Raw genomic sequence first — 9,865 nt, 5'->3', positions numbered from 1 at the left:
GGGGCATGGGGTAACCATCGAAGCTTGAGATTTCATTCAGCCGTCTGAAATCGTTACAAAACCGGAGAATACTATCTTTTTTTGGGACCATTACGATGGGACTGGCTGCTGCCGAATGATTTCACCAGGGTGCGTGCGGATCTCATGTTGTATAATCCGGGTTTGCCTGGGTAGCGTATTGAACACATCTTTGAATTGTCTGACCAGGGTGGTTATCTCCGCCTTCTGCATCAGGGAGAGCTGTTCCCCTACCGTGACCACTGGGGTCTCCTCCTGGGCGAAAGCTGCCAGTTGCTCCCGGGGAGCAACCCACCTCTTGAGAGGGTTGATGTGGTAGATCTGCTGCTCCTTCCGGTGTCCCACCAGGCGAACACGGTACATTACTGGCCCCACTTTCTCTATGATGGTATAGGGCCCCTGCCAGGAGGCTAGGAATTTGGAAGTCGCAGTTGGCACAAGAACCAGAACTCAGTCCCCAGGTTGGAATTCCCTTGGCTGCGCTGGCTGGTCATACAGCCATTTCTGGGCGTGCTGGGACTCTGCAAGGTGTTCTCGGACAAGGGGCATCACCTGTTCAATCCTCTCACGCATCTCTCGCACATGTTCGATAATGGTTCTATGGGGGGCTAGCTGTTGCTCCCATGCCTCTCTTGCCACATCCAACAGCCTGCGGCCACCACCCGTCGCAACATCTGTTTCAATGTCTGGTTGAACCTTTCAACCAATCCATCCGTCTGGGGGTGGTATACTGAAGTGTGGAGCTGCTTCACCTTAAGGAGCTGGCAGAGCTCCACCATGAGCTGAGACATGAAGGGGGTTCCCTGGTCAGTCAATATTTCCTGTGGTATTCCCACTCGGCTGAATAGCATGAACAACTCACGGGCAATGGCTCTGGAAGTGGCCGTCCTGAGGGGCAAGGCTTCGGGGTACCGGGTTGCATAGTCCAGTATCACTAAGATGTGTTCATGACCCCGGGCGGATTTCGGCAGCGGCCCAACTACAGTCGTGGCCAAAAGTTTTGAGAATTACATAAATATTGGAAATTGGAAAAGTTGCTGCTTAAGTTTTTATAATAGCAATTTGCATATACTCCAGAATGTTATGAAGAGTGATCAGATGAATTGCATACTCCTTCTGAGGAGCTTACCGAGTGGTTCCAGGCGTTTTTGGCGACCCCTCACGCTACGACGGTTGTGTCACCATACGAGCTCTTGTATGGGAGGAAGATGCGAACCAAGCTTAACATCCTGCCTTTACATGAGGAGTGCAAATGTTATCTTGCTGCTGTCTGTGAACATGTGAAAAAGAAACAGGACAAAATGAAATTATACACCGATCACAAACGAAGTGCTCGTAATCCTTGCTTTTGCGTGGGAGGAAAAGTGAGAATAAGGTGTCCTCGTGCAATTCCAAAAGGTCACCTTAAATTCTCTGCTCCTGTAAGAGTAGAGAAGAAAGTTGGGCACAACACATTCCTGCTCAGTGATGAAAAAAAAAGTGGAATGCTGCTCACCTGGCATACTCGCCTGAATTGACTGACTGTGCCAGTAACACATTACAGCAAACACAAAACACTACACACAGTTCTGTGAAAGTGTCACGTATGAGACGAAAGCCTGTTTGCCACAAGGACTATGATGTACACTAAACAGAACTGTTTTACATCCAAGTTGCACAGGTGTAGCTCTCAATGGGGAAAAAAGAGAACTGAATGAGTTAATTGCTCCTTGGTTTACAAAAGTGGTTGAAGTAACAGTGAAACAATGTTATTAAATATGTTCAAATGTTAACTTATTGCTTCTGCTGACCATTCATGTACTGATGTTATGAGTTATTAGTTACAGAGATGTCACTGTTTACATGTATTGAATATAATGTATGGATTGTTACTGAATAGTTGTCTAGGTTGTCACAACTACTTATTCAGAGTACATGTTTTCTTCTGTTGAGTTAAGGAGAATGTTTTTACAAAAAGGGGAAATGTTGTATCATGTACTGTTATTCCTAATGCTACCTCTAGGGACATTGTATTGTAAGAAGAAGAAATGGGTACAACAGAAGGGGAGCAGAAGAAGGGGTTTAGTAAAAAGACGTGAAGTTACTGTTCGGAATAAAGTGAGGTCTGGAAGATAATCGTTGTGCTTATTACTTATCCTGTTAACCTGCACCCCGACGTCCTCGTCCTCAAAGCCTCTCAAAGCCTCTCCCACACGCACATGCAAGTGATTATGAATAGATTAAATGAAACAGGACAAATTTAATCTTGACAAACTATGTATCATTATAAAGATCTAAACCTCAAGCATCGACGACAGATCGCTGTTTTTCAATGGAAAGCTTATAAAGACTGTATTTGCTACATTTGTGTAAGCAGTTCACATAAAAAAATAAACATTGAAAACGCTGTACATACCAGATCCGTCGTAATAACGAGTCATAAACACATCCACAGCTGTAAATCCTGGTTTAGTTAGAAAGGTAAGGGTCCACTGAACGACATCTCATGAAGCACGTTTAGTCCAACGAAGCAATAACGTTGTAATATGGATCATAATTCCTTTGTTTTCATTTCATTTCTTCAGCAAGAGAATTGTTTGCGTCCGTTATGGAATAACTCACGGTCGAAAGCTGCATCTTGGTAGTAAAAACATGGCACGGTTTTGCAGCGTACAGTGTCACAAACAAAATGAGGCGATCCACCGGAAAAAAGAATGAATGAAAAATAGGCGGAAAATAGTTTATTTGAATTTGGCGCTCTCTCCTGAGAGCTGCCCTTACGAAAATTAACCATGGTTTTACTACAAATAAAACCAAAAAACCATGGTTACTATAGTTAAACCATGGTAACCACAAATTAACCATGGTTTTGCTATATTAACCATGGTTTAACCATGGTATTTGTAGTAAATCTGTGGTTCTACAAATGGTAGTCAACACGCCAAAAAACCATGGTTTACTACAGTTTTACTATAATAAAACCATGGTTATTTTTCGTAAGGGTGGTGACGCGCTCTGACGCACCTGTCAGCTGATGGAGGCGGAACTTACAGCGATTGCAAATTCCTGTCTTTCTTTTTATTTTAGAGAGTTTTTATATATGTGAGAGTGTGTTTTATGTTGAATGTGAATGTATGTGCATGATTACCATCTGTTTGAGTGCAAATCAGCTCGCTATTACTGAATGGTCACGGCTATCAAAGTGAAGGCGTCTATATGAATAGAGAGAGTGGATTATTTACTTTGGCACATTTGTGTTATTACCATCTGTATAAGTGGCCATCAGCACATCAGCACTTATTTGCATCGTAATTCATTGTAAAATATGCATCTCTAGCAATCTCAGGATGTTCTATATTGGCAAACAATGTTAAATCTTCTTTTATTTTTCTTATTATTCTTATTTTTCTTACTCAAATTATTCTTATTGTATTTTTCTACTGCTCAAATAAATCATTTATATGATGTCTAAGTTTATGTCTAGTGTTTTATAATTGAAAAAAACTATGCAGTGGTATGTTTACTGACTAAATAGTTTGTAGAAGCCTTCAATACTATTGGGAAATATATTTTCTTATATTTGGGGGAGTGGGAGGTGTAGACATAGTCTCAGAAAAATATTTGCAGGAGTCTCATTTTTCATGATATTTTAATCAGATTTGAAATAGAAACTCATGAGACATGTGGCTTTCAACCCATTCCTTTTCTAGATTGCTCCAGGACTTATTTCATGTATTTTTATATCAAATAAAAAAAATATTTAAGAGTGGTAAAACAAATTCAAGGCACTTTAGTGTCTATAACTTTTAAAATTTTTGAGCATTATCAAATCTGGTTGATAAAAAGTGAAGCCCAAAGGGTCTTCTTACTAAAGACACCACAATTATGTTTGTAACACACTGAAGTAGGAAACTATTACAATTATAAGTTAGTTAGAGCACTATCAGCTGTGAGTCCCATAATGGGGGGTGCTGGCTAACAGGTTAAACAAAACCTTACAGTCAGATCTTATATTCCTCTGGGCAGGGGTGCCCCTAGAACAGATCTCCAGGCATGCTGTGGTTTACACGGATGCCTCCACCACCGGCTGGGGGACTTTGTACAATGGGCATGCAGTCTCAGGGGTTTGGACAGGCCCGCAACTGCATTGGCACATCAATTGCCTAGAGTTGTTATCAGTATGCCTTGCTCTGAACCGCCTCAAATGTCGCTTACGAGACAAGCACGTGCTGGTCCGAACAGACAACACAGCGACCGTTGCATAAAAATATATAAAAATATATAATTATTATTTTTGTCTTACATTTTATATTAATTTCAATCAAGCTCAGTACTGACTAATTTTTTGTCTATTTTTTTTTTTGTGAACTGAAAAGTATACAAAAGATTGTGGGTGATCAAAAGTCACAAAGTATACATCCCATGCATCCTTTAAATTCAGATGAATGAAGGACATAAAACAAAGACCTCCTTTCAAGGATCCTTCCCACTGAGACGGCCTTCAGCAAAATTTGATGACGTCATAAGATGGTGCCATCTTTGTGAAAAGCACCTATTGTGTTATGCCTTTTTTTCTATCCTTGGAGACTTACCTTAAAAGCAGCTTTTTTCTTCAGTACTTAATTAGCTGTAGAGTTGTATTTAATTCAAGTTGAAGCTAAAGTCTACAGGAAGGTGGATCTCTAGGAACACAACTTAACACCCCTTTTATAGAAAGTACAAAAAATATATTGTGGTACCTAAAATGGTTTGAGCATTAATACTTCTTCTTGTACACTATGCCACCTTTGCAAACAGAAGACATACCTACAGTACATATTAGTTTCTAATGGTAATGTACATTAAAGGGTTAATGATACAATATACAAATGCACATTAATTTTCTGACACAGTCCACATGCTTGAGTCTATCATTATGACAAATGGAGTGAAATAACATACACTTGAATGCGTTTGGTCTAAACAGCTCTTTGCATCTATGTACAGATGTCAGAAGGTTCCCAGCATAACTAGCAAGTAAATAGTTAATTTTTAATGGCACTCCGGATCAAGTCAGCGGGTTAATTAACCTCTCCAGTGTCATGTTCACAAAGAAATGTCTTGGTTATGTATGTAACGCCCGTTCTCTAAAGGAGGTAATGGAGACGTCAAATTGGGATCTTGCCAGAGAGACCAATCTACTACTAGCGTAACTAAACTAGCCAATGCACATTGGCATGCGATTATTGCATCCAGCTGTCACTGATCATAACATGAGTACAAGAGGCAGCAGGTAAACCGCATTCATTCATGCTCTTGCTGAGGAGACGAGCTGATCTGAGCCCACGTTGCCACACCCACCTCGAAACTCGGCCATAGAGCCAGTGCTTAAGCAGTCTCATATTGAGCAGACAAAGCAGAACTACCACCACAGCTGCAGCCATATGCCCCAGGAGCCTCTGAAAGAATTTGAGTGGCACTGCCAACCTGCCTGATAAAGTCTTGAGGCAGTTCAGCACCGATTGAGGACCTTCTTTGGTGAAGCATGCTGTCTGGCTAACCGAAGCCAACTCCATTACGAGAAAAGAGATTAATCTGTTTTTGCATGAGTTTGCTCTTTTCCCAGTTGACCTGAAGACAGTTGGCTGAGGTGTCCAAAGGGCAGGGCCTTGTTCTGATATGCCTGATGCTCGAACACGAACCACAGGAATAGCCTGTGCGGCGGAGGGGTCGAGACGTGAAAGTATGTGTCCTTCAGGTCGATCCCTGGTCAACATCCTGAATAGCAGTTTGTGAAGCGCACGGTTCAAGATCCAAGATCGGGCGTAACCCAACTCTTTTCTTGGACACAATGAAGTAAGGGCTGTAAAACCCCTACCTCATATCAGCTGGAGGGACCGGCTCTATCACAACCTTTGCCACTAGGACTGTGATTTCTGCACACAAGACTGGGGCATAGACAGCCTTGATTGAAGTAAACAGGATGCCCCTGAACTTTGGGGGACACGGGGTAAACTGAATCACATAGCTGAATCTAAGTCTGGCGTGTGACGACATGGCATGGACTTAAATGCTACAACCTTTTCCTGGTTCCATGAATGGGCAGGAGGGGTGCTCTTGGGCAACCCACTGCTGCTCGCTGGCAAGAGAGGAGGAGAGAATTGACCCAGAGACTGAGGAAAGCACTCTTTTATTGTTTAAGTGTTGGGTACCACTGGCTGTTGGGCCAATGGCGGAACAAACAAACAGAAACAAGAGATTCTCTACCCGGCCTGGGGGATGGATTGGTGCAGTCACCATCTCTGTGTCACCCATCCCAGGGCCACTTGCACTTGTGCTTACCACCGTGCTTGAGCTTACAAGCCACAGGGGGGCACCCACGGCAAAGAGCAGGCTGAGGGGCTGTAAGCAGCAGTTTTCCTGGGGCACAGGATACGTTTGAATGCCTCAGAGCATTCAGGAACTGCACCTTATCATTCCCCTTGATGTCGGCCAGACAAAGCCAGAAATGGTGCTCCTGGACCACTAGTGTGGACATTGCATTACCTAGAGACTGTGCAGTCACCTTCATTACTCAAACTGCGAGGTCGTGGCCACCCTCATGCAGTGCTTTCAGGGCTTTGGCCTGATGGACATGCAGTTACACCATGGCGTGAAGGGCACAAGCTCTGTAAGCACTGCCAGTTAAACCTGAAGAATACCTACAGGCCCGTGAGGGGAGACACGGATCATCCCGCAAAGTGGAAGCGGCTGTAGGGCACAGTTGCATGGGCACAGACCACCCCACTGAGGGAATGCCCGTGTACCCAAAAGTGGCTCCACCAATGAGGGTGGCGAGAGCGGAGGAACTAAAAGATTTGTTTTGGGCAGTAAAAGGTGCCTTTCACAATCTTGTAAGCTCCTCATTCACCTCCAGGTAAAAATGGCACCGGAGGGGGGCGCTGAGAACCAGCGTGACCTCCACCGAGAAACCACTCATCCAACCTCAAAGAATCAGGACCGGGTGGAGAATTCCACATGAGCCCAATATTCTTGGCGGCCCAGAAAAGCATAGTTGTCATCTCTGGGTCTGGCTCAGACAACGCTGTCACACCCAAAGGGGGAAATGCAGCCGGGTAGTCATTCCCAGAAAGAAAGAGCTTGCCCTCAGATGCAAAAATTGACATCTAGTCTTGAGGGGAAAAACCGAAGGAAACAGCCGACTCCCTCTAAAATGTAGAGGAGTCAGCAAGTCCCTCCGGCCACTCCACTGGCTGTGGAGTGCTTGAAGGGTGATGAACTCCCTCTGGGGAAGCTCTTAGTCCACCATATGCAGCACCACCTCGATTGCCAAGATGAACACTGGATCGTGGCAGAGGCAGAGGAAACCCGCCATGTTTGACGTAACAGAGTTTTTCATGCAGCCCCAAGATGGTCATGTTCCCACAAAACGAACATGCACCATCAATGAATGCTTGGTCAACTCAGGGGTAAAATTATGCAATAATTTACAATCAGATCTTTTTAGGTGGTAACTTGCAACAAATTGCTTGCATCCCCCCTTGTGTCATCTCCTTCCTTTCTGGTCAGGTCCCCACAAAACGAACGTGCACCATCCATAAATGCTTGGTCAGCATGCATACTGCCCAGACATGTGAGACAGCGATTGTGACTGTCACAAGGTGCCAGATAGCGTCCACCCTCTGAAACGCACGGATGATAAAAAGATGCAATCACCCGTATTGCTCTTTTTAGAGAAAAGCACGGAGGGGAGCTGGCCACCACATACTCCTGGTGAGGCTGTCTGAACAAAGATGATTTTTCTGTTCTTGCCATGCAACCATGACCACCGCTGCCATGCTGTAATGCCCGCACTTGCTGACTCTTTGCAACTCTGAAGTAGAGAGCAGTAGTGATGCACTACTGCTCAGCTCAGAAGCGAAAGTATGAATGAAGGCGATGCATCTGCTTCCTCTTGTACTCACACTGTGAAAAGCAGCAGCTGGATGCAATAATTGCATGCCAATGTGCATTGGCTCGTTAAGTTACACTCAAAGTGAATTGGTCTCTCTGGTGATTCCTCGGTCATCACCGACGTGACGTCAAGATTGACCGACTGAATGGTAACATTTGTTGAAAGTAGTGTTGCTTTTGTCAACAAAAATTATGACTAAATATCGTCATCAATGAACCTTTAGCATGTGATGAAAATGAGACGAGACGAAATGTAAATGTTGGTCATGTGACAATGACTATAATTAAATGTATAATGCAATATTGTTGATGAATAAAAATATGGCTATGGCTAAAAATAAGACTAAATGTGGTTTACAAAATATAAACTATGCTAAAATGTCTCTTCATTTTCACTGACCAAATTTTGTCTCGTTTTGTCATGTTATTATTATTATTACTTTGCAGTATTTCTGTTTCCTGTGTCTCTCTTCACGTGCTGTATCTGTGCAGCCACAGGTGACGTCACTTCCTCAAGCCCCACTCATGTGATTATTTAGAAAAAGACAACAAACAAAGTCTGACACAGAGAAAGGGACCGGTGTGTGTACTTCTAACATGTTTGGTTGGTAAAATAAATGTTTTAAATTCAAATTAGAGTGTTTTCCATGTCTGGAATTGATGTATTGAGTCTATAAGGTAACAATTATATAATAAGATAACCTTATTTGAAATGGGTTTGGCTAAAAGAACTTTTTGGTTTTGTCTATACTACTAGGTACTTATACTATGTTGACTGGGTTAAATATAATTGCATTACTAAAAAGAGACTAAAATACAATTTTCATCGACTAAAACTAGAAGAAAATAGTCATGGATAATTCTGACTAAAATAAGACTAAAATGCTCAGACTTTTAGTTGACTAAAACTTGACTAGACTAAAAAGAGTATGAATGTGACTAAAACTAATAAAAACTAAAATGACAGCTTCACACATAGACTAGAATAAAACTAAAATTAAAACAGGACACCAAAACCAACACTTGATGAAAGATGAAGTGGTATTAGATCTGACTGCAGCTGCATCACAAACAGTAAATTAATGATTTAATTATGCTTTGTCTGGAAATCAATTTTATTTTGATTATGTTATCAAAATACACATACTGTACTGTGGTGAGAGGTTGTTGATACTGTTTCCTATGCAGTGATGTTATTCAATCATATCACCCGCGTTTGAATCCTGTGTCATGGACCTTTCCCGATCCCATCCCCCTCTCTCTCCCACTTTCTTGCTGTCCTATCAAGAAAAATGAACACACACTCCCAGAGCATCCTTTAAAAAGTTCCTATAGAAGGGTCATACTGTACACGTGAAACATCATCTGAGTAACACAAATGACAATAGTAAAATAGTAATACATAAATGAAAAGTAATACATAAATGAAAAGAAAAAATCTAAAAAAATTTAACACAACACAATTCAATGTCCATTACTGATAATAAGGAAACAAATAATTAAAACTTAAATAAAACATATGTCGTGTCACACAGGGACTTCTGTGGGAGTGTACTTTTAATGTTTTTCACATTTTCACAACATATAGTGTTATTTGACAGGCCTGACCATAGTGACCACATCCCGTAGAGCCCGTCAGCATTGCCATGAGCTGCCCCAGCCCGATGCTGAACCATAAAGTGGAAATCCTGGAGGGCCAGGAACCATCTGGTGACCCTGGCATTAGTATCTTTGGCCCGGGCCATCCACTGGAGCGGAGCATGGTCTGTGATAAGAGTGAAGGTGCGGCCCAACAAGTAATACCTCAACTCTAGGATGGCCCACTTGATGGCAAGCGCTTCTTTCTCCACGGCTGCATATCGAGTCTCTGTTGGGGTGAGCTTCCAACTGATGTATACTACTGGGTGCTCCTCTCCTCCTTTCTCTTGGGAAAGGA

This window comes from Carassius carassius, chromosome 5, assembly GCF_963082965.1.
Source record: "Carassius carassius chromosome 5, fCarCar2.1, whole genome shotgun sequence".
Classification (NCBI taxonomy): domain Eukaryota; kingdom Metazoa; phylum Chordata; class Actinopteri; order Cypriniformes; family Cyprinidae; genus Carassius; species Carassius carassius.
This window is presented reverse-complemented; position numbering follows the sequence as displayed.